Source organism: Podarcis pityusensis (genome assembly GCF_964106645.2).
Source record: "Podarcis pityusensis genome assembly, chromosome: Z".
Classification (NCBI taxonomy): Eukaryota; Metazoa; Chordata; class Lepidosauria; order Squamata; family Lacertidae; genus Podarcis; species Podarcis pityusensis.
Window position 1 is genome coordinate 16914909 of NC_138044.1, and position 21068 is coordinate 16935976.

The 21068-nt window shown below is 44.7% G+C and overlaps 1 long non-coding RNA gene across 1 annotated transcript in view; it reads left to right on the top strand.

Annotated features, from left to right (window-relative positions):
- Window positions 1-1556: 1556 nt before the first annotated feature.
- Window positions 1557-21068, top strand: part of LOC308468063 — a 64899-nt gene continuing 45387 nt past the window's right edge. Inside the window, exon 1 of the long non-coding RNA XR_013981428.1 lies at window positions 1557-1796. This is a non-coding gene — a long non-coding RNA (uncharacterized lncRNA). The remainder of the gene's footprint in view (window positions 1797-21068) is intronic.

Consider the following 21068-nt stretch of genomic DNA (forward strand, 5'->3'; position numbering starts at 1 on the left):
GGCCCTTTTGGGTCCCATTCAGCAGGTCTCTTCTTATGTTTATCTGTAACCCACCTTGAACTAGGTGTACTCAGAGATGCAGGACTCCAGAGTTATGGAGTGTGTGTGCATGCCCCATTATTATTTCAGCAGCAGGGCCCCTGTCTCCACTGTCAAAAGAGCCTACCCAATCAGCCCGAAAGGGGAGCTTTGTAGCCACTGAGGTCTTCTCACTCTTTGTACTGATTGGAGCCAATAAGACTGAAAGATAATGTCTCAGCCACTGAGGATGGTCTCCCAGGGTCCTTCTGGAGAAGGGGCACAGGAAGGCATCAAGATTTTGTTATTCTGTCTGCTCCAAAGTTAAACCCTTAGAAACGCCGGCAGCACAATGGGATTCAGTTTCAAGAGAATGGGGTGCAAATTCTGTTATGTCCAATGGAACATCAAAGAAAACCCAACCCGAGTCACTCAGAATGAAGATATTGGAGCACTCCAGATCATTGCACAAAAAAATAATAGATCTAGCTGAAGCCTTTCAGGGAGATCTGTACTGATCATTGCAATGCATCACTATTTATTATTTTTGTTATTATTGTATAATTATAAGATTATTGTATAATCTTAGAATCCTGGAATCAGAATTGTAGAGCTGGAAGGGAACCAAAGAGTCATCTATTCCAACTCCCTGCAATGCAGGAATCACAGCTAAAGAATCCCTACCATAGGGCCACCCAACCTCTGCTTAAAAACCTCCAGTGAAGGAGAGTCCACCACCTTCTGGAGTCCTTTTCACTGTCAAACAACTCTTATTGTCAGAATGTTCTTTCTAAGGTTTAGTTGGAATCTCCTCTCTATTGTCATTTGAATATATTGGTATGTTTCCTACCCTATGGAGCAGCAGAAAACAAGCCTGCTCCACCTTCCATCTTAGAAGGTTGCAGAATTGTGGAAGGGGGCATGGTTGTGAGTGGCTGTAGCTGTGAGCAGACATGGCTATGACACTCAAGGGACCCTCCACTTGCCAGTACCCTACTGAATATACTTCTGCACATCCTCCTATCTAGCTTGCCTTTCTGGACCAGGATCCACAATGGACCAGCCATCCGCTCATGCCCATTCCATGTTCTCCTCTCTTGCGGGGAGCATCTTGAACGAGGGGCTCCATTGATCACCTGTGCTTCACTTTCTGTATTACAAGCTTTTTGGGCTCTCAGGACACCAGGGATACTAGACCTTAGTATAGTAGGTATAGGAGGATCTGGCCTCCCAGCCAATTTTTAATGCCACCACACAACAGCCCTCTGACAAATGCAGTTTGATTCATTAGAGGCCTTAGTTTAGTTGAATTAATTATGGACATTTATTTAATGGAATTAATTATAGGTATTAATTAGAACTTCAGTTTAAATTCAACTCAGATTCATAAGGATTGTTTTTATTTAAAAATAGGAAAAGGTTTGTGTGTGAGGGGGGTGGCTCTTCCCCCCCCCCCCACACACTTTGCCCCTACTCACTTTGGTATGTGGCCCCTAGAATGTTTACAATGAGGACATGTAGCTCTTGGACTAAAATAACCCTGCCTTTGTGAAAAGGGTGCCTTCAAGGCTGCAGGTTCTAGCCTGAAGAGAGTCATCTGACTTTGGGGTGTTCATATTGAGGTCATCTGACTCTCCAAGCCAATCAGGAAACACCATGCCTTATAAAGCCTGTTTTATAAAATCAGGCGCAACTCTGGATCCAGTTTATACTGTGGAAGGAAGCGATGGGTTTGTCTTTTCTGTCAGACCACTGCCCCCTTCATGCAACATTATGAGGTAAGAACTGTGCTTCCTTCAACACTAAGTGAGCCGAAATTCTGGTGCCATATAGCACTAAATGTTCAGTGGTTTATAAATGCTTTGAAATAAAACTAACTGAGTCTTTTTCCCCCTCAGAAAACAGTTTATTTTATTTAAAAGCATTTATAAACCACTGAACATTTAAAGATCTCTAAGTGATAATACAGCATCAAAATGATAAACAATAGCATGACATCCAAAATATGACATAGAATCAGTTAAACAGAAGTATAAAAACATACAAACAAATAATAACAGGGAAATCAATAATAAAAAACCAGGATAGGTCAGGGCGCCAAAACAACAACAACAACATCAACAACAAAACAACAACACCCTGACTTTAATGACCTTTATTGGATCTGTGATGGCATAATAAGATTGGTATGGTTGGCATTGTTTATACTGACCAGCATTTTAATCATACTCATGGAGCTGTAGAGTTGGAAGGGACACAAAGGGTCATCTAGTTCAACCCCCTGAAATGCAGGAATGCTTGACAGATGGTCTCCAATGAAGCAGTGTCTACCCCGGTCCAAGGAAGCTCGTTCCACTGTCAGCTAAATAACTAGGATGATGTAGTTAGTCATCTATTTAACAAATTTGTATACTGCTTATCTGTAAGTAAAACTTTTAAGTATAAGTTCCTGTTTTTAAAAAAATAAAATATACATTAAACATCTATCCCCCCAAAACTATAGTAAAATACAAGTTTGATTTTATTTAAAAATCAAATTCAAATCAGAAGATAAAGCTAAAACTACAGATTTGTCAACTTTTGGAAGGTTCGTACAAGCAAAAAATGTTTTCAGCAGGTGCCAAAAGGACTCAAGCGAAGGTACCTGCCTGATGTCAATTGTCAGGGAGTTCCAGAGTGTTAGCGCTGCCGCGCTAAAATATCTCTCTTCTGTCTTCATGCAACACATAGTTAATCAATGGAACTCACTCCTACAAGAGACAGTGATGGCCACCAGTCTAGAAGGCTTTAAAGAGGACTGGACAAATTCATAGAGAAGAAGGCAATCAATGGCTACTTGCCAATATGGCTGTGCTCTGCCTCCATGGTCAGAGGCTGTAATGCTGTTGCTGGAAACCACAGAAGGAGAGAGGACTCTTGCACCCGGTTCCTGCTTGTTGGTTTCCTATTGGGGCGACTGGTTGGCCACTGTGAGAACAGGATGCTGGACTAGAACCATGGTGTGATCCAACAACCTTTTCTTTAAAATCCACAAATGTACTGATATTTTTTTTAAATGGCTGCATGACAATCAGTTGTGCAAAAATGTAAAACCTCAATGTTTCTTCTTTGGTGTATATTGTTTGGAATATTGCTCTTCTAGAAAAATTAGCATGGCGTGTAAGAGATTTGCACCACTGCATAGCAATCACAATCGGCTTTGCCGCCTGCTTCATTGGATGTTTTGGATATGTGTTTCTTATTTTGCAAATATTTTGGGGACACAATTATTTATCTGGGGTTGGTTGGCACCTGTGACAAATACGAATTTGTGCAATAGGGTTATGACCTGTGTCAGTGTACCTGGCTGTTAACCAGAAGGTTGGTGGTTCAGATCTTCTCCTGCTGGGACTTATGGATATACAACTAGAAAAAGAATATGGAATATTACTGCAATATACGATCACGGTGGCGAGAGTGTTATATGCACAAAGATGGAAGGACTTATTATTACCTAATATGGAAGAATGGTTATTGAAATTAATGGATTTGGCTGAGATGGCAAAGCTGATGTGGTTAATAATAGAAAAATCATTGTTGACATTTATTAATGATTAGAAACCCCTTATGGACTTTTTGAGCAATAAGGAAAATAAGCTTGTGATATCTGGGTTCAAAGACCGGAAAAACGGCCGGTTTATGGACATTAGAAGAGCTGGGTATTATTATGAGGTAAGAATTTTGTTTTAAGTTTTTAAAGCTGATAGAGATGGAGAATCAGAAGTTTTTTCTTTTTCTTTTCTCTTCTTTATTTCGTTTCAATATTTATGTTAAAAAAGATGCTTGATATTTGATGTTGTTTTCTGTATATATTTGTTTGTTTATTTTCAAGCTTTAATAAAAATCACTTAAATAGAAGGTTGTGCTTCAAGCCCACCCACAGACAGTTGTGGGCTGGATTCCTGCCCTGCAGGGGGTTGGATTAGATGACCCTTCAGATCCCTTCCAACTCTACAATCCTATGTTTCCATGACCTCCACTCTTTTTGTTATATTCCTAGAGTCAGTAATGGTATAGTGGTTAGAGTGTCAGACTAGGATCTGGGAGAACAGGGTTATAATCCTCACTCAGCCATGAAACTGGGTGACTTTGCGCCAGTTCCTCTCTCTTAGCCTAGCCTACCTCAAAGGGTTGTTGTGGGGATTAAATGGATGAGAACCACATAAGCCAAATGTGAGCTCCATAGAAAAATAGGTGGGATAGAAATGCAGTAAATAACACACACACACACACACACACACGTGTGTGTGTTTGTGTTTATTTATTTTACTTTGAGGGTATTTATCTATCATCTATCTATCTATCTATCTATCTATCATCTATCTATCATCTATCTATCTATCTATCTATCTATCTATCTATCTATCTATACCTATTAATCAATCACTTTTCTTAAGTTTTGGCTTACTTGCATATCAATAAAAATTATTTTGTAATAAACAAACAAACAAATGCATTTTAATGCACATTTTACCATAATATAAGCATTATTGTGCACATTGCTTGCAAAATCAGGAGATCTGTGAATTGTAAAGGATCCGTGTTTTGGTAGGTTCTCCTTTAAATGTGAACTGAATTGGGTTTTTCCTCCATCCCCCCTCCTGCGTAAGCATGCACAGGCTTGCAGCCTGACTCAAACAACAAGCCAACTTCGGATTTCTTTAATCGGGTGACAGCACCTCCTCTAATCACAGTCCTTTAACAATTAGCCCTGGCATGGCCCTGGCATGTAATGGAGGTAGGGGCAAGAGGGCACTGCAAAGATGGCCAGGGGGCTCATTTTCACCTGCCCCTGACAGATGATCAGTGCTCTGACAGCCTCCTTTCCAGTCTGTAGCCTGAGGCTGTGAGATCCTGGTGCTTATGAAGGGTCAGGTGGGATCCTTGCAGAGTTATCAAAAGGGTACCTGGTTCTCTGCTATTTCAGCAGGGGTGGAAGGGGCTGCTCCCCACTGACACAGCCTGGCTCAACTGCACCATCAATCTAAGTGGTTGCTTGGGGATGTCGTATTTTGTAGGCTAGTGGGGGGGGATTCGTGAAGGGGAGGTGGCCAGTAAAAAGCAGCAAGTAAGATGAGAGCTGATCACCAGCATCTTCTGCAGCACAGGAAGGACAGAAAACAGTCTTCTGCTGAGTCATTTGGTCCCTCTATCTCAGTATTGTCTACACTGATGGTCAATGGCACTCCAAAGTTTAAGGCCTTTTCCCCAGCCCTATTTGGAGGTGCCAGGTATTGAAAATTAGATCTTCTGCATGAACAGCATGTTCTCAACCACTGAGGTATGCACCTTCATTCTCATAGCTCCAAATAAAGTTCCTTTGAATGAAGTCAGATTGTTGGTCCACCTAGGTCAGTACTGTCGACACTGACTGGCAGTGGTCTCTCTCAGTCCTATCTGGAGACTGAAGGAGTGACAATCAACATGCAAAGCATCTTAGTAACCCTAAGACATGGCCTTTCTTCTAAAAAGAAAATAAGGCTCTAGTCCTAATAGTTTTGAATGGTTGGCATCTGTCTGTCTTGGGAGACAATGGAGGAGTGTGCCTTTGGAAGGTTTCAGTGCCTGATGTGGCTGTAGAGACCAATACAGGAGAGTACGGTAATGTTTTCTTGCATCTGGGGCAGATGGAGGTGTCCAGTTGTGCTGCTGCACATGCACTATGGCGTGTCTTCTCTTTGCACTCTTCTCAGTTGTCATTCATTCTCTGATCACTGCTGTGGATGCACTGCGATCGTCTGCAAGGGATATCCACATGGTAGGGTTGATGTTGTTGACTAAATGGATCAGTTAAACAGGACCACAGGAAGCTGCAATATACTGAGTAATACTATTGGTCCATCCAGTTCAGTACTGTCTGCACTGACCGGCATTACTACTACTACAGTAAGTCAGGGTGTAATTTTCTTTTACCATCTTCTTTCAGGCTTGGGGCACATTGAACCATCTGTGACCAGATTGTGCCTCACTCATATTTTGATTTTTAATTGTATTGTTTGGATATTTGGAGGTTTGCTGCCATCAGTTCCTTTGGAAAGAAGGCAGGGTAGAAATTTCATGAATGAATGAATGAATAAAACACCTTCTGTGTCAAACCAGGAGTTTCAACTCTTTCTGCTGCTTCTACAGCAGACGCTCTGTGAACAGGAGGCACTGCTGGTCTCCTCCTACTGCTAGGGAGGAAATGGCAGAGACTGCCCTCTGGGGTTTCCTGGGCTCTGCACCTACTGGGAATGATTCAGAGCAGGCCTGTTTCCCACCCATGACAGCCTTTGATCCCCACTTTAATCATTGGGTAAAGTTGATTTGATTCCCTCCCCCATTCCTCATGGAGATCTTCACTCTTAGGATGCACACGGCACATTGTGGTTTGTCTCAGGTGCCAAAATGTATTGGGCATGTCCTGGTGTTAACATTAAAATTCATGGAAATCCAATGAAGTTGAATTTTAGAAGGTTCAGGACAGACAATAGAATGACCTTCTTCATGCAGTGCAGTTAAGCAATGGAACTTGCTCCCTCAGGAGGCTGTGAAGGCCACAAACCTGGACGGCTTTAGACAAATTCATGGAGGAGAGGAATATCGACGGCTCTATTTGTTTGTTTATTTCATAAAATTTATATGCTCCTAGATTGTAAAAATGAAACAAAACCTCAAAACAATTAACAAAGAGAATAAAACAATAACATTCTAAACATCTGGATAGGCTTATTATACAAAAATATTTTTAGCAGGTGCCGAAAAGAGTACAGTGAAGGTGCTTGCTTGATGTCAATAGGTAGGGAGTTTCAGGGTGTAGGTGCTGCCACACTAAAATATATATTTCTTAAAAATGTGGGTGTTATGTGGCACCTGTATAACAGGGTCAGTTCCACAGATCAGTGTGGTTTAGTCGGTGTATAAGGGGTAAGGCAGTCTTGCGAGTAAGCTGGCTTCAAGCTGTTAAGGGCTATTCTCTGCCTCTGCAGTTGGAGGCAGCAATGCTTCTGAATGCTAATTGCTGAAAACCATAAGAGGAGAGACGGCTTATGTACTTGAATCCTGCTTGCTGATTTCTGATTGGAGCATCTGTTTGGCCACAACTGGATGCTGGGCTAGAAGGACCTCACCCAGCAGTCTCTTATGTTCTTATGCACAATGTTTCTCTTTCAAATGCTCAGAAAGTGCGGGCTGTGCTTGTGTCGTGAGCTCTGCTTGCGAAGCCTGGGTCCGGGGGTCCTTGGAAATTGAGATTTATTTTTAGCTGTTGTCTGCACAGCCTGAGCTATAAAAAGTCAGAGTGTGACAGCTGACACCCTAGCCAACTTGCCAGGGTCAGACTGGGGCCTGTAGATATTACTCTGGAGAGCTGGTGCCAGGCGCCAACATTAGCAGCACATTTCCGCTCTATCTCAGGACATTGTGTGTCCAAAGGAAGATTAAATCTGCCTCTCTGTCAGCAGGTGGAATCAAAGCCAGTTCCAGGTATTTTTGAGAGCTGATGGCATTGATAGTGCTACTGGACCCCCATTGGGGTGAGTGCACCCAGCTACTCCTGAGGGGTGCAGCTCAGTGGCAGAGCCTCTGGTTTGCATGCAGAAGGCGCCAGCTTCAATCTCCAATGGTATCTCCAGGTAGGGCTGGGAATTCCCCTACCTGAAATCCTGGAGAGTTGCTGCTGCAAGTCAGTGTAGACAGTACTGAACCAGATGGACCAATGTGAAGAACATAAAAGAGCCCTGCTGGATCGGGGGAAAGGAGGCCCATCTAGTCCAGCATTCTGTTCTCATGGTGACGAGCCAGGTGTGCATCATAGGAAACCCACAAGCAGGTACGAGTGAAAGAGCACTCTCCCCTCCTGAGGTTTCAGAAGCATGACTATCTGCAACTGTGTACCATAAGGTCTAGAATCTTACTTTATTTTTATTTTGGAGGACATAGCTCCATGGTAAGCATCTGTTTTGCATGCAGAAGGTCCCAGATTCAATATCCAATGGCATCTCCAAGCAGGGCTGAGGGAAGACTCCCTGCTTATAACCCTGGAGAGCGCCTGCCAATCAGTGCAGACAATACTGAGCTAGATGGACCAATGGTCTGACTTGGTATTAGGCAGCCTTCTATATTCATCTGATTCCTAATATACTGGTTTGGGGATAGTGATGGTGCTTGGGCTAGATGTTCCCAGCAGACCTTCAGTATGGAGGGCACCCAAATTCTCCCCTTCTTTGCCTTTGCCAGATCCCTTTCTCCCCACCCCCACCCCACCCCTTGGGTCAATCTTGACAGGTGGATGGGACTGCTCACTTGTCAATCACCTAACATAAGAACATAAGAAGAGTCCGGCTGCTGGATCAGGCCAATGACCATCTAGTCCAGCATCCTGTTCCTCTTACAATGGCTGACCGGATGCCTATTATGGGAAGCCCACAAACAGGACCTGAGCACAACAGCAGTGATCAGCCCTCCTGTAGTTTCCAGCAACCTGTATTCAGAAGCATTACTGCCTCTGACTATGAAGGCAGAGCATAGCCATCATGGCTACTAGCCATTGGCAACCCTTTTCTTCTCTACGAATATGTCCAATTCTCTTTTAAAGCCATCCAAATTGGTGACTATCACTCCCTCCTGTGGGAGTGAGTTCCATAGTTTAATTATGTACTGTGTGAAGAAGTACTTTCTATTATCTGTCCTGACTTTTCCAACATTCAGCTTCTTTGGACATCCATGAGTTCCAGTGTTATGATAAGAGAGGGAGAAAACCCTTTTTCTATCCACTTTCACCATGCCCTGCATCTATCTATCATCTATCTATCTATCTATCTATCTATCTATCTATCTATCTATCTATCTTATTTCATACACACCATACATTTAAAGCACTACAATACCACTTTAAACATTCATGGCTTTCTTGCCTGTGTGGGAGGAAGGACAGGAGGAAAAATTAATAATCAGCAACACCAATAAGAAACCCTAAAATTATCACCATTTAGCCAACTAAATGGCTATACAAGTTTGAAACTGACCAGTTGAAGACAGCCCAACCCAGTGGCAACGTCTTCTCTCAACCCAGTCTTCCTTGCCTTCTTTCTTTTTCTTCACCCCCACCTGACTTTTCCTCCTTCTCCCCTCCCCTTCTCCCCTTCCCCCTCCTCTCTCTTCTGTGGGGCATTGATTTTTCCATCCGTCAGCGAAACACCGAAGGAAAATAAAAGAGCCTCTTTGCCATCGATCCATGGAACTCTGCAGCCTCAGGTCAGGAAGGGTTTGGATCTCACACTCCCCTGGCATATAATTACCCCCAGACTCCCATGAACAAGGCTCTTTAGGAAACCCTGCAGGGACCCGCATTTCCAGCAAGTTCCAGGGGTCCCGTGTGTGCCCCCAGGAGGCCTAATCTACAGTGGGAGCTTATTTCTTTCAGTGTGTTGCAGAGCCTCTCATGAAAGCGTGTTGACAGGTGGGAGTGTTTCTGAATGCACACTGCAGATGCTAGTGGTGGGTGCATCATGCACAGTGTCTCTGGCTGTTCCGCTGCAAATATGTCACTGTTCTTGGTAAGGCTCTGTTAGTTCTGAGTTTCTGCCGCAGTCCGCTTGAAATCACACTGTAGCTGTAATCTTACCCACATCTAGTCCTAAGTAAACATTAGAATGTAAGAAAAGCATGGCTCTTGGATGAGGCCAAAGGGTTCATCAAGTCCAATATCCTGCTCTCATAGTGTCCAACAAGATGTTCATTATGTGAAGCCCACAAGCAGGACCTGAGTGCAACTCTCCACTCTTGGGTTTCCCAACAACTGGTATTCAGAGGTAGACTGCTCCTGAGCATGGAGATTCTACTGTTGCCATAGACCTCCAGACAAACAGGCCTTGCTTCTGGATCAGGCCAAAGGGGGCCCATGTAGTTCAGCACTCTGGTCCCACAGGGGCCAAGCAGATGCCTGTTATAGGAAGACCTGAGTGCAGCAGCAACTCTCTACCTGTGATTCCCAGCTACTGGTATTCAGAGACATCCTGCCTCCAACAGTGGAGGGAGTCTGGCTGGCCACCATGAGAACTGGATACTGGACTAGATGGGTCCCCTTTGGCCTAATCCAGCAGGGCTCAATTTATGTTCTACCTCCACTGTTGGAGGCAGTATCCTTCTGAATACCAGTTGCTGGGAATTGCAAGTGGGGAGGGTGCACTCTGATCCTGCTTTGGGGCATCCCTTTTGGGCAACTGGTTGGACATTGTGAAGACTGGAGACTGTACTTGGTGAGCCTTTGGTGGCTTGATGTATCAGCCAGGTAATTTTTACATTTCCTGGGCTCCTGAGTGACCAGGTAAAATGTTCTTATGTCTGCTTTCCCCGGCCCAGTCAAGGTTTTTTGCAGCCTGTGTTTGCATGTGTGAGTCAGCCCAGAAGCATCCCGCAGCCAACCCCTGCCCTGGTCACACTTTTTCATGACTCGCATAGAGAGCAAAGTTTGCAGCTGCAGCAGCCTCCATATCTCGGAAAATCTGACTCACTCTCACAACAAGGGAAGGAGGCAGCCAGAGGCGAAAGCAGGGTGTGTGGAGGGAAGCCACGAACAGATGTCCTGACATGTCAAGAAAGGGAGGATGAAATGATGGTCTGGGGCAAGGGGAGAGCTCTTTTCCAAGTCTCCTTCCTGCCCCTGAAAGATCTTGTTTAGTTTAGAAAAGTTGAGGAAAAGTGGTGGAATAAAATGATGGTACATTGGTACCTTGGATTAAGAACTTAATTCGTTCTGGAGGTCCGTTCTTAACCTGAAACTGTTCTTAACCTGAGGTACCACTTTAGCTAATGGGGCCTCCCACTGTTGCCACGCCACCGCTGCCTGATTTCTGTTCTCATCCTGAAGCAAAGTTCTTAACCCGAGGTACTACTTCCAGGTTAGCGGAGTCTGTAACCTGAAGCGTCTGTAACCTGAGGTACCACTGTATGGAGAAAAGTTTTCTCCTTCTCTCCTAGCACTCGAACTTGAAAACATCCAAAGAAGCAGGAGCCAGGAGAATTTCAATAGCTGTATTTGAAATGATCAGATGGGGATGGATCAACTACCCTATGAGGAAAGACTGCAGTGTTCAGGCCCATGAGCAAGGATTGAGGTCTCTGACTGAGGAAAATGTTTTCATCTCAAGGGACACATTCCCCCATAGGGAACTTTGCAAGGACCACATGCCAGGGCTAGGCAGGGCCAGATGCAACAATAGGCAGAGTAACGGATGCTGAATGCATGGCATGGCATGGGTTGGCTGAGGGCTGTATTCCCTTTTCTGCAACCTTCTATGAGCCACATGCAAGTGGTGGGCAGGGCAGAGGAAAAAGTGGGTGGGTGGGGGAATGGGTGTAACTCCAGCTATGCAAAAGTCAGGTGTTTCTACTCTAGGGCTGGAGAACCTATTTCAGCCTGAGTGCTGCAATCCCATCTACACAGCCTTTGGGGGCCACACATGCCAGTAGTGGATGGAGCCAGGGGCAAAAGTGTAAGGAGCAATTAATGTAAATTTTGCTTTTGTACTAGTTTCTATACATGCCCCTCTGTCGCCTCCATCCAGGAAAACAAGAGACATGATCAAAGCTCATGGGCATGTTCCAGCTTGGCCATAAACACTCAAGGAGGGTGTGGAGCAGAAGTGGTGAGGGGTGTGGCCTGGGGACAGGGTGTGTGGCCTGGTAGAGTTCCAAGGGCCACATAGGGAGGGCTGGAGGGCCACATCTGGTCCCTGGGTCTCAGATTTCTCAGTGCTGCTGTAGGGCTGTTCCAATATATACTCCCCTATACTGTGGGAGTAGCAACAGACAGTTGCATTCAGCTGAGTCCTGCTCTGAGTTAATGGAGAGGTCTAAGATTGGTTCATTAATTTCAATAGGTCTGCTCTTAGTAGTATCCACTCAGAAATTCTCCTCTCGAATGCACTTGAGTGGCTCCATTTGTCTGTGCCGTTACCAGGTCTGCATCACGTGGGTGCATTATTGTTAATATTTTTGCAAAGGTAGGTTGGAGGAAGAACAGCACCTCTGAGCATGTGCAGAGTTTGTTTTGACCCCATCTGCGAGCAGCCAATTCCCAGGTATGAAGAGTTAGAAATTCTCAGCACTCTGCACTTTCTGGATGAAGTGTCTGGATTTACATTTGTTTTGGTTTACCTTAATTGTAGATGGGAACCTTATAACGCTTCTCCCCTATAAACACACAGGCGCGCATTCTCCTGCAAATGAATCTAAAAAAGCGCTCCTTCCGAGCTCTCTCCCCCCCCCCCCCAAATCCAATGCTCCCTCCTCCTTGAAATTCGGCACACTAATAAAATTGTAATTCATTTGCATCTGAGATGGGGGGAAATGAGTGCCAGGGGTTGCCATGGCAACCACCTCCTGAACACACTGCCTAGCTGCTGAGTGCCTAGCTGGAGATCAAGAGATTCAGAGAGAGTTCTTTGGGCTCAAAGCGTTCTCAGGGCCTATGCTGGCTCAGCCCTGCCTCCGTTCCTCCCAGAGCTGCCCTCTGGCATCCTTGTACATTGTTTGTGAGGCATGCGGCCAATTCAGAAACCCCAGTTTAGACACGAAGAGTGTGGAGGAGTCGACTCACGTATACAGAAGGGGGAAAAAAAAGATGAGCTCATCATCCACCTCCTTAAGTCTCCACAATTCTTAATTGCCACTCTCATGCTTTGGTTTCAAGCTCCTAGTCCTCACTGCCAGCTCACTGTGCTTCTCCCTCTTCTGAAGCTTCTGGCCCCTGGTATTGTTTCATGCTTTCCACTTCCCCAACTGGTGAGGTTCTTTGGCTGGGTAGTGGAGGAAGGAGGAATAATAAAAGGCAGAATGGGGAATCTTTTCCCATCCAAATCTATGATGCCACAGTCATGGCTTTCCCCAAAGAATTCTGGGAGATGTAGTACGCTGAGAGTTCTTAGGAGACTCCTATTCCCCTCACAGATTAACATTTCCCAGTATGGTTTAGCAATAATAGAATTGTAAAGTTGGCACAACCAAAGGTCATCTACTCCAACCATCTTCAATGCAGGTATCGCAGCTAAAGAACTCCTAATGTTTAGTCAGAATCTCTTTTCTTGTTACTTGCTGCCACTGGCTTGGATCCTACCTTGCAGAGCAAGAAAAATCAAATTTGGCCCATCTTCCATATGACAACCCTTTAGATATTTGAAGATGGCCATCATATCTCATATCAGTCTCCTCTTTTCCAGGCTAAACAAACCCAGTTCCCTCAACCGTTCCTCATGGTGCTTGGTTACCAGACCCCAAGAACTGGACACAGGACTCCAGGTGTGGTCTAACCAGGGCAGGATAGAGTGGTACCAGGACATCACTTGATCTGGACACTAGACTTTAGTTGACAGGACACAGGATTCCTCATATCTGTGCAGACCCCATCAAATTTACATTCATTGCTCCACCCATTTTTTTATCTGGCCCGCCCACCAGAACAACATGGCTGGATCCAACACCTGGATGTCAAGAGTCAGCTGCTTGTGGGACCCCCTTTTCATGTTACCTCAAGAGACCCCTGTCGTTTCACCCTGATTGGACACATGGTTCCTGTTCTGTATTTGTAAGAAATTGGTCATTTAGTGTGGCAGCACCTACACTTTGGAATTCCCTGCCTCTTGACATCAGGAAGGTGCCTTCACTGTACTCTTTTTGGTACCTGCTTAAAAGCAATTCTGATTAGACAATCCTGTCCAGACATGTAGAATGTTGGTGTATATCTTAATCTGTTTTTAGTTTATTGCTGATTTTATCTTTTGCATGTTTGGTTTTTTACCGATTCAGTGGTACCTCGGGTTAAGTACTTAATTCATTCTGGAGGTCCGTTCTTAACCTGAAACTGTTCTTAACCTGAAGCAACACTTTAGCTAATGGGGCCTCCCACTGTTGCCACGCCGCCGCCATGCAATTTCTGTTCTCATCCTGAAGCAAAGTTCTTAACCCGAGGTACTATTTCTGGGTTAACGGAGTCTGTAACCTGAAGCATATGTAACCTGAAGAGTATGTAACCCGAAGTACCACTGTAATTTCATTGTTTTATTCTTTTTGTAAACCGCTTTGAGGTTCTGTTTTTTACAATCATGTATAATTTTTATAAAATAAATAATGAAGCATCCCTTCATGGTTTTTGCAAGCTCCCTTCTCTCCCACCCCCCTCTTCCAGGCTTTTTTCCTTTCCTGAAGCTAACCATCTGGTTTCGCTGGGAAGAGCTGGGAATCCAAAGCCATCAGTTGCTGCAGAAAACAGCCACTCTGGCCTCCTGCTTTCCACACGTCAGTATTTTTAGCTTGGCTGTTCGCTGGCGTGTGGGAGCGCATACCAGGAAGCTGGGCTGAGCGCTTACCTGTTGCGACAGTGCTTCAGGCTGGAGTCATTTCCTCTCTCGCTCTCTTGCCGCCTGCACCCCCTACTCAGTTTTTTATAACTTGCAACATGGTTCCCTCTGTACAGGGTGTACAAGACTGGTTGAGCAGAGAGGAGCTTTTGTTTGGCCATACCTTTCTCACACAAGAACACAGAAAGAGCCCTGTTAGGTCAGGCGAAAGGAGGCCCATCTAGTCCAGCATCCTGTTCTCACAGTGGCCAACCAGGTGCCCCAATGGGAAACCCGCCAGCAGGACCTGAGCACAATAGTTGTTGCTTCCCAACAACTGGTATGCAGAGATAGATTGCATTTTAGCAGGGAGGCTCTATTCTTGGTTACAATGGCTAAGAAGAGCCCTGCAGAATCAGAGCAAAGGCCCATCTAATCCAACTCTCCCCTCCAGTGGATTATGGTAACTGGTATTCAGAAGTATGACTGCCTCCAAACAAGGAGGCAGAACATATGTAGCTATCATGGCTAGTAGTTATTGCAAGCCATGTCCTCCATGGATTTGTCCAATCCTCATTTAGAACCATCCAAGTTGATGGCCATCACTGCCTCCTGCAGGAGCAAGTTCCGTCGTTTCACTATGTGCTGTGTGAAAAAGAACTTTCTTTTGTCCATCTTGAATCTTTCAACCTTCATCTTTGTTGGATGTCCTCTGTTTTATGACAGAGGGAGAAAACCTTTTCTCTATCCACTTTCTTCAGACCATGCATAATTTTATAAAATTCTACCGTGTCACTTCTGAGGGCTCGGCCACACTTCACTTGTCCTTTGCCTAGAAAGCATGGGGTGGAGAGGTTTTCCACTTGTCTAGTGCTTTCTAGGCACGAGTTGAAGCAGTTTTCTGTTTGCCCCACCACTTTCCCTGGGAAATCTGCTCTTTACTGCTGAATTGGAGCAAACAGCAATCCATAGAATACATAACTGATGTTTGCTGCAATTCAGCAGTGGGTTTCCCCAGGGCAAGGAGAAGTGTGGATGAGCCCTCATGTCAGGGAACTGCCATCAGTGGCAGGAAAGGGAAAGAGCAAAAGCCAGAGGGATTCCAGAGAGCGTCCAGGGATCAGGAGAAGCAGCCCATCTTCTGGGGAAGAGAATCAGCGTAGCACCAGTGGAGAAGGGGGGCAGATGGGGGAAGCGGCGAGGCGGTCCCATGACTCCTTGCCTGGGACCAGCGGGGAGAGTAGGGGTCCTCTGCTGCCCACGCCCTCCTTGCGCAGAAGGCTTTCGCACAGAGAGAGTAGGAGGAGACTAGGCGTCAAAGAGCTTCTTTGCTGGAAGAAGTTTAAGAAACGCCCACTGACGGATTCTGCCAGCGATTGAGTCAACCATGGGTGAGTGGCTGTCCGGACAGAAAAGGTTCACTTAGGCAACCCAGCCACGTGTTTGCACCCAGCCGGGGAGATAAGCACCAGCTTACGCACGAGCAACCCCTAGAACCATTACACCTCACTTTTCTTTAAACTAAGAAGTCTTTAATGCTGCAAGCTTTCCTTATAGGGAAGTTGTTCCATCTCCTTGGTCAATTTGCTGGCCCTTTCCAACCTTACAATATCCTATTTGAAGTGAGGTGACCAGAACTGTACACAGTGTCCCAAATGCAGCCATACCATAGATTTATATAATAGCATTAATTCTATTTGCAGTTTTATTTTCATTTCCTTACATTTATTTTATTTTATTTTCAAATGTATTTTTATTTCAGATTTTCTTGGTTTACAAAAGTACAGTACATGCCTCATCTCTTTTTACAAGTTGTACAGTCTTTCTTACAAATCAGTTATCGTACATTTGTTGTGAGACGTTAGTGTTGAGTACAGTGGTACCTCAGGTTACATACGCTTCAGGTTACGGACTCCGCTAATCCAGAAATTGTGCTCCGGGGGCGCGGTAGCAGCAGGAGGCCTCATTAGCTAAAGTGGTGCTTCAGGTTAAGAACAGTTTCAGGTTAAGTACGGACCTCCAGAATGAATTAAGTACTTAACCTGAGGTACCACTGTACTGTATAAGCTTGGGGAAGAAGAGGGGGGAGAGGAGGGGTGGGGTGGTGAGGCTTATATTATTTTGTATAGTGTACATGCAGGGTTTTGTGTCAGCGTCAACTGGGTAGGTTCTCTTATTACATTTCCTTGGTCGTGAGGTATTGGGGGGCAGGGTGTGGTTGGTTGTCCGTGGCTGGCTGCAGTGGGGTTGTTTGCGTTTGTGAGGGGGGAGGGCTTGTTGGGTCAGGTATGCCAGATTCATTTGTATGCTGTGGGTGGATTCTTGTTGTTGTCTTGTTGGGCTGTGTATCTGATAAGGGGGACCCATACTGGGGTGAAGGAGTCCTATTTGTCCCTGTGTCAGTTTCAGTTTATTGGTTAGCTTTTCTAGTAAGGCTGTTTCCCATACAATTTGGTACCACTGGTCCATGTTCCCTCCTGACAGGTCTCTCCAGTGCCTGGCTATGAGGCTTCTGGCTGCTGAGAGTAGGTGGGTTATAAGCTCTGAATAATGCGAGTGGTCATTATGATCTTGGAAGGTGTTCAGTAGGGCCACTTCTGGAGAGAGTTCTAATACCTGTTTAGTTATTTTGCATATCTATTGTAGGACTGCTATTTCCTTACCTCTCTGAGGTTCTGTCAGGCATTGACCAACACACTTCCATGCCATTAGAGCTAGAGACTGGGCAAATCCCATATCCCAAATCAAAATGAGGGATCTAGGGCTGTCAAAGGGGTCGTGTGGTCGAATGGGCGAGGAGAGCAGGGGAGAGAAGTAGATGATGTAGGAAGAGGCTGTCAATTTGGGGTCTAGCTAGGGCCGGGTTGGGCACAAATCACTCTGGGTTAGACCTGGGCCTGATCAGGATGGCTGAATTGAGCCCTGAACCAATTCCTTGCCCAACCCTTCTAGAAACTTAATATTTAATCATTATTTTTTAAAAATGAAAGCTGAGATTGTTAAGAGGCTGAGCCTGAACATCATTTTCAGTGCTTTTGTGCTTGCATAGAACCACAACATCCTTATTAGGGATGGGGGTGAAATTCCATTTGGTTTGCATTTTAAGGAAGAACTCCCTAATTCGCATGTGAGCTGAAACATAGCTACCTGTGAAAATCCACACTTCTCTGAAGTTTGGTGTGCTGTTCTCCCACCAAACAATGTATACAAAAATGCAAATGGTTGGGGGGTGGGGATTGCATTAAAGTGCATAGAATAAGAAAAAGCAACATATGAAAACATCTTGCATTAGGGGGAATGACTTGTACAAATGTGAATATTAGTCAAAAATGACATGAAGAATCTGTTTCTTGGGAGAAATTTGCACCAAAATCCTAAGAAATCTTTGTGATGATTTTTTTTAATGCAGATATGTGGCGTGTTGAATTTAAGATCAGAAAAATGAAAAATGGGGAGAAATTGGAAATCTGCCCATCCTGAATACACACAGACTTGATTTGCATGACCCTATATAATGGAGAACCATCTCTTTAACTATGAAACCTTTTGCTTTCCATAACTAAACACATTATTAGACAAATGCCCCACTATCAGAGTTGTATCCTCACAGTGGCTGCTGCAGTTTTTCATCTCTATGCTCTTGCCAAATCAACAGTGTGGGTCAGTCCCTCCTCACCACATCCTGTGTCTGCTCTGTAATGTGGCCACCCTGGGGAATACCCCAGGATCCTGCAGAGCAGCCTGCATCTTTTTAAGGATTCTTTGCTCTCACTTTGTTCTGACATCTGAAAGGCAGGAGACCATCCTGTTTCCTTTATGGGGGTCATCTGCCTTCCTTTTTTTTTATCCTCTCAGTCTCTGGGACTCTTCTAGTCACTTCTGTCCTACTGTCAGACTCCTCTGCATGTCTCTTTCCCTTTTGATTGTGGGTTGAGCTCCTTGCTTCCCTCAGTTCTTTCTCAAGGGAGGTCAGGAGGAGAACACTTTGCTGCAATGCATTAAGATCAAAAAGTTCCACATTGCTCTACCTGGCAATCTTGCAGACAGGGAGGAAAGAGGAGATAGCAGGAGAGGACCATGAGGTTTATATGGTAGCCATTGTCGGCTTGCAGTTTTCGGCTTTGGATTCAGCCCAGATTTGGGAAAGGGCCATAGCTCAGTGGTTGATCATTTGTCTTGCATGTAGAAGGTCACAGGTTCAGTTCCCAGCAGAGCTGGGAGGAGAGAACACCTTTCCCAAAACATACCGACCAAAGTTATTTTAGGACTTCTGCTTGAGATCCTGGATACTGTTGAGCACATCAGTAGTAGGGCTTGCTCTCCAGGATTTGAGATGAGGAATCTTTCCCCAGCCCTACCTGGAGATGCCACTGGGAATTGACCCAGGGACCTTCTGCTTGTAAAGCAGGGGCACTAGGGCTGAGCAATGGCCCTTCCCCAAATAATAATATGACCCTTCCTCTCCTGTAACAAGACTGACCTTTCTTGCAGGGCTGTTAGACTTCGTGCTGCACCTTGCAATAAGCTATATCCACAAGCAACCAGAAGAAGCCCTTTTGGGAGGGTGGATGCAGAAATCCCAGCAAGGAAAACCTAGAAGCTGCTTTTGTAGCACTATCTCCTGGGCCCTGGGCACCTGTTTGCCAGGTAATTAATTCTGGAGGGCAAATCTCCATTCCTTTATCACAACAACAGCATGGAGGGTACATCTCCCCCCCCCCTCACCTTTTTTCTTTCCATGTTTTAGAGCTGAAAAGGGCTCCCTCCTCCTCTAGGGAGCAATGGAACAGGCTTGTAAAGGAACCCGGGCCCCGCAAAACAATAACAGTAAATAACGCTCACCGTCAGTGTCATAAAAAATGGGGAAACGGTTACAATGTTTTTTAATAAGTGTCTCCCATAAATCTCCGTTTGGCAGGAGGGGGAGGCAGAAGGCAGTGAGCATAGAGGCACTGGCTTGGAGGCAATTTCAGGGGTAGGGTGGGGAGCAGTATTGTCAGAGGAGAGGAGCAAGAGATTTGGCAATATTTTGTCACTAGTAAAAATGAGCAGTTACAAGTTAATAGTCCTGGGCAGATGAGTCTCTGAGCAGCTCATGTCAATTTCACCTGGGTTCATTCATAAGTGTAATCTGTCCCGTTTCCATGTTAATCTGCGAGGTTGTTTTTGTTTTTAAAGAAAGTTCAGTGCACAATTTGTATTTAAAATCCATATTCAGTGTATGCATTTCTAAACATATTTTTTCCTAAAATATACACTTTTAGTACATTTGGCACTTTTCCAAAGCTGATCATAGGATCACAAAATTCAGGTGAGAGCCAAATTCAAAGGTGGTTGTGGTTATTATTATCATTATTTTTAAATTTTATATCCCACCTTGTCCTCCAAGAAGCTCATGGTAGCATACCTGGTTCTCCTCCTCCACGTTTAATATCCACAACAACCCTAAGAGGCAGTGATTAGCCCAAGGTCACCCAGTGACCTTCATGGCCAAGTGGGAATTCAAACCCTGGTCTCCCAGGTCTTAGTCTGATACTCTAACAAATGCACCACACTGGCTAATGATTATGTTCCTTAACTCAACCTTAGATAGAATTATTACATAGCCTTGCTACCCTAGCTTTTGACATCTGAAATGTATATATTTTAAAGAACACACCCCACCATTCTTCTGACTGTAAATTGTTTTGACCAATTCTAATATTGTCATTTCATTGTAACCTTTCGTACAGTCTCTAGTTGTTGATGACTACAACAACATAAACTAGTATAACAAGGGCTACACCTGTTAGTTGATTTAATAGACTCCTTTATTTTTTAAAAAATAAAAAATATATTTTAATTGTTTAAAAGTGGGCCTGACTAGCTTGTCAGTAGATTTCCCTTTTTAAAAAAGTTCCAGTTGTTTTAAATACAAGCATATAAGCACAGAGCAAAACTAGAGATGGTGAGTGCCATCAGAGAAAAGGCATTCCCGCCTTTGTTTGAGAGGAAAGCCGCTCCCTTATGTTAAGTCAAAGCTTTGGATCCAGCACAGAGCAAGCATGCCTCCTGGTCTCCAGTCCCAACCTGTTTCCAGCTCAGCTCTCACACTACACAGGCTACTGTTCTCCTACCTAACAGTTTGGTGATGGGGTGGAGGTGGAGCCTGGAGGGCACCATCACTTAGTCATAGTTCTTGCAGCCTAGCTTGTTCTTTTTTGAATGCTGATGAAGACACTTAAGCGGCCAGCTTTGTGAAGAAACTTTGTAGAATCATAGAACTGTAGAGCTGGAAGGAACTCAAGAGTCACCTAGTCCACCCCCCCTGCAATGCAGAAATCTCCACTAAAGCATGCATGACAGATGTCCACCCAACCTCTGCTTAAAAACCTCCAGGGACAGAGTGTACACAACCTTTTGAAGGAGTCCATTCCACTGTCAAACAGGTCTTGCTGTGAAAATGTACCCCCGGAAGTTTAGTCGGAATCTCCCTTCTTGTAACTTAAAGCCACTGGTTCAAGTTCTACCTTCTAGAGCAGAAGAAAACAAGCTTGTTTCATCTTCCATGTGATAGCCCTTTAGATATTTGAAGATGGTTATCATATCACCTCTCAACCTCCTCTTTCCCCAGCTAGTCCAGTTCCGCAAACTCCTCTATTAGGTTCAAACTCTCACTGGGTACAGGATCCCAAGAACCGGAAAGACTCAAGGCAT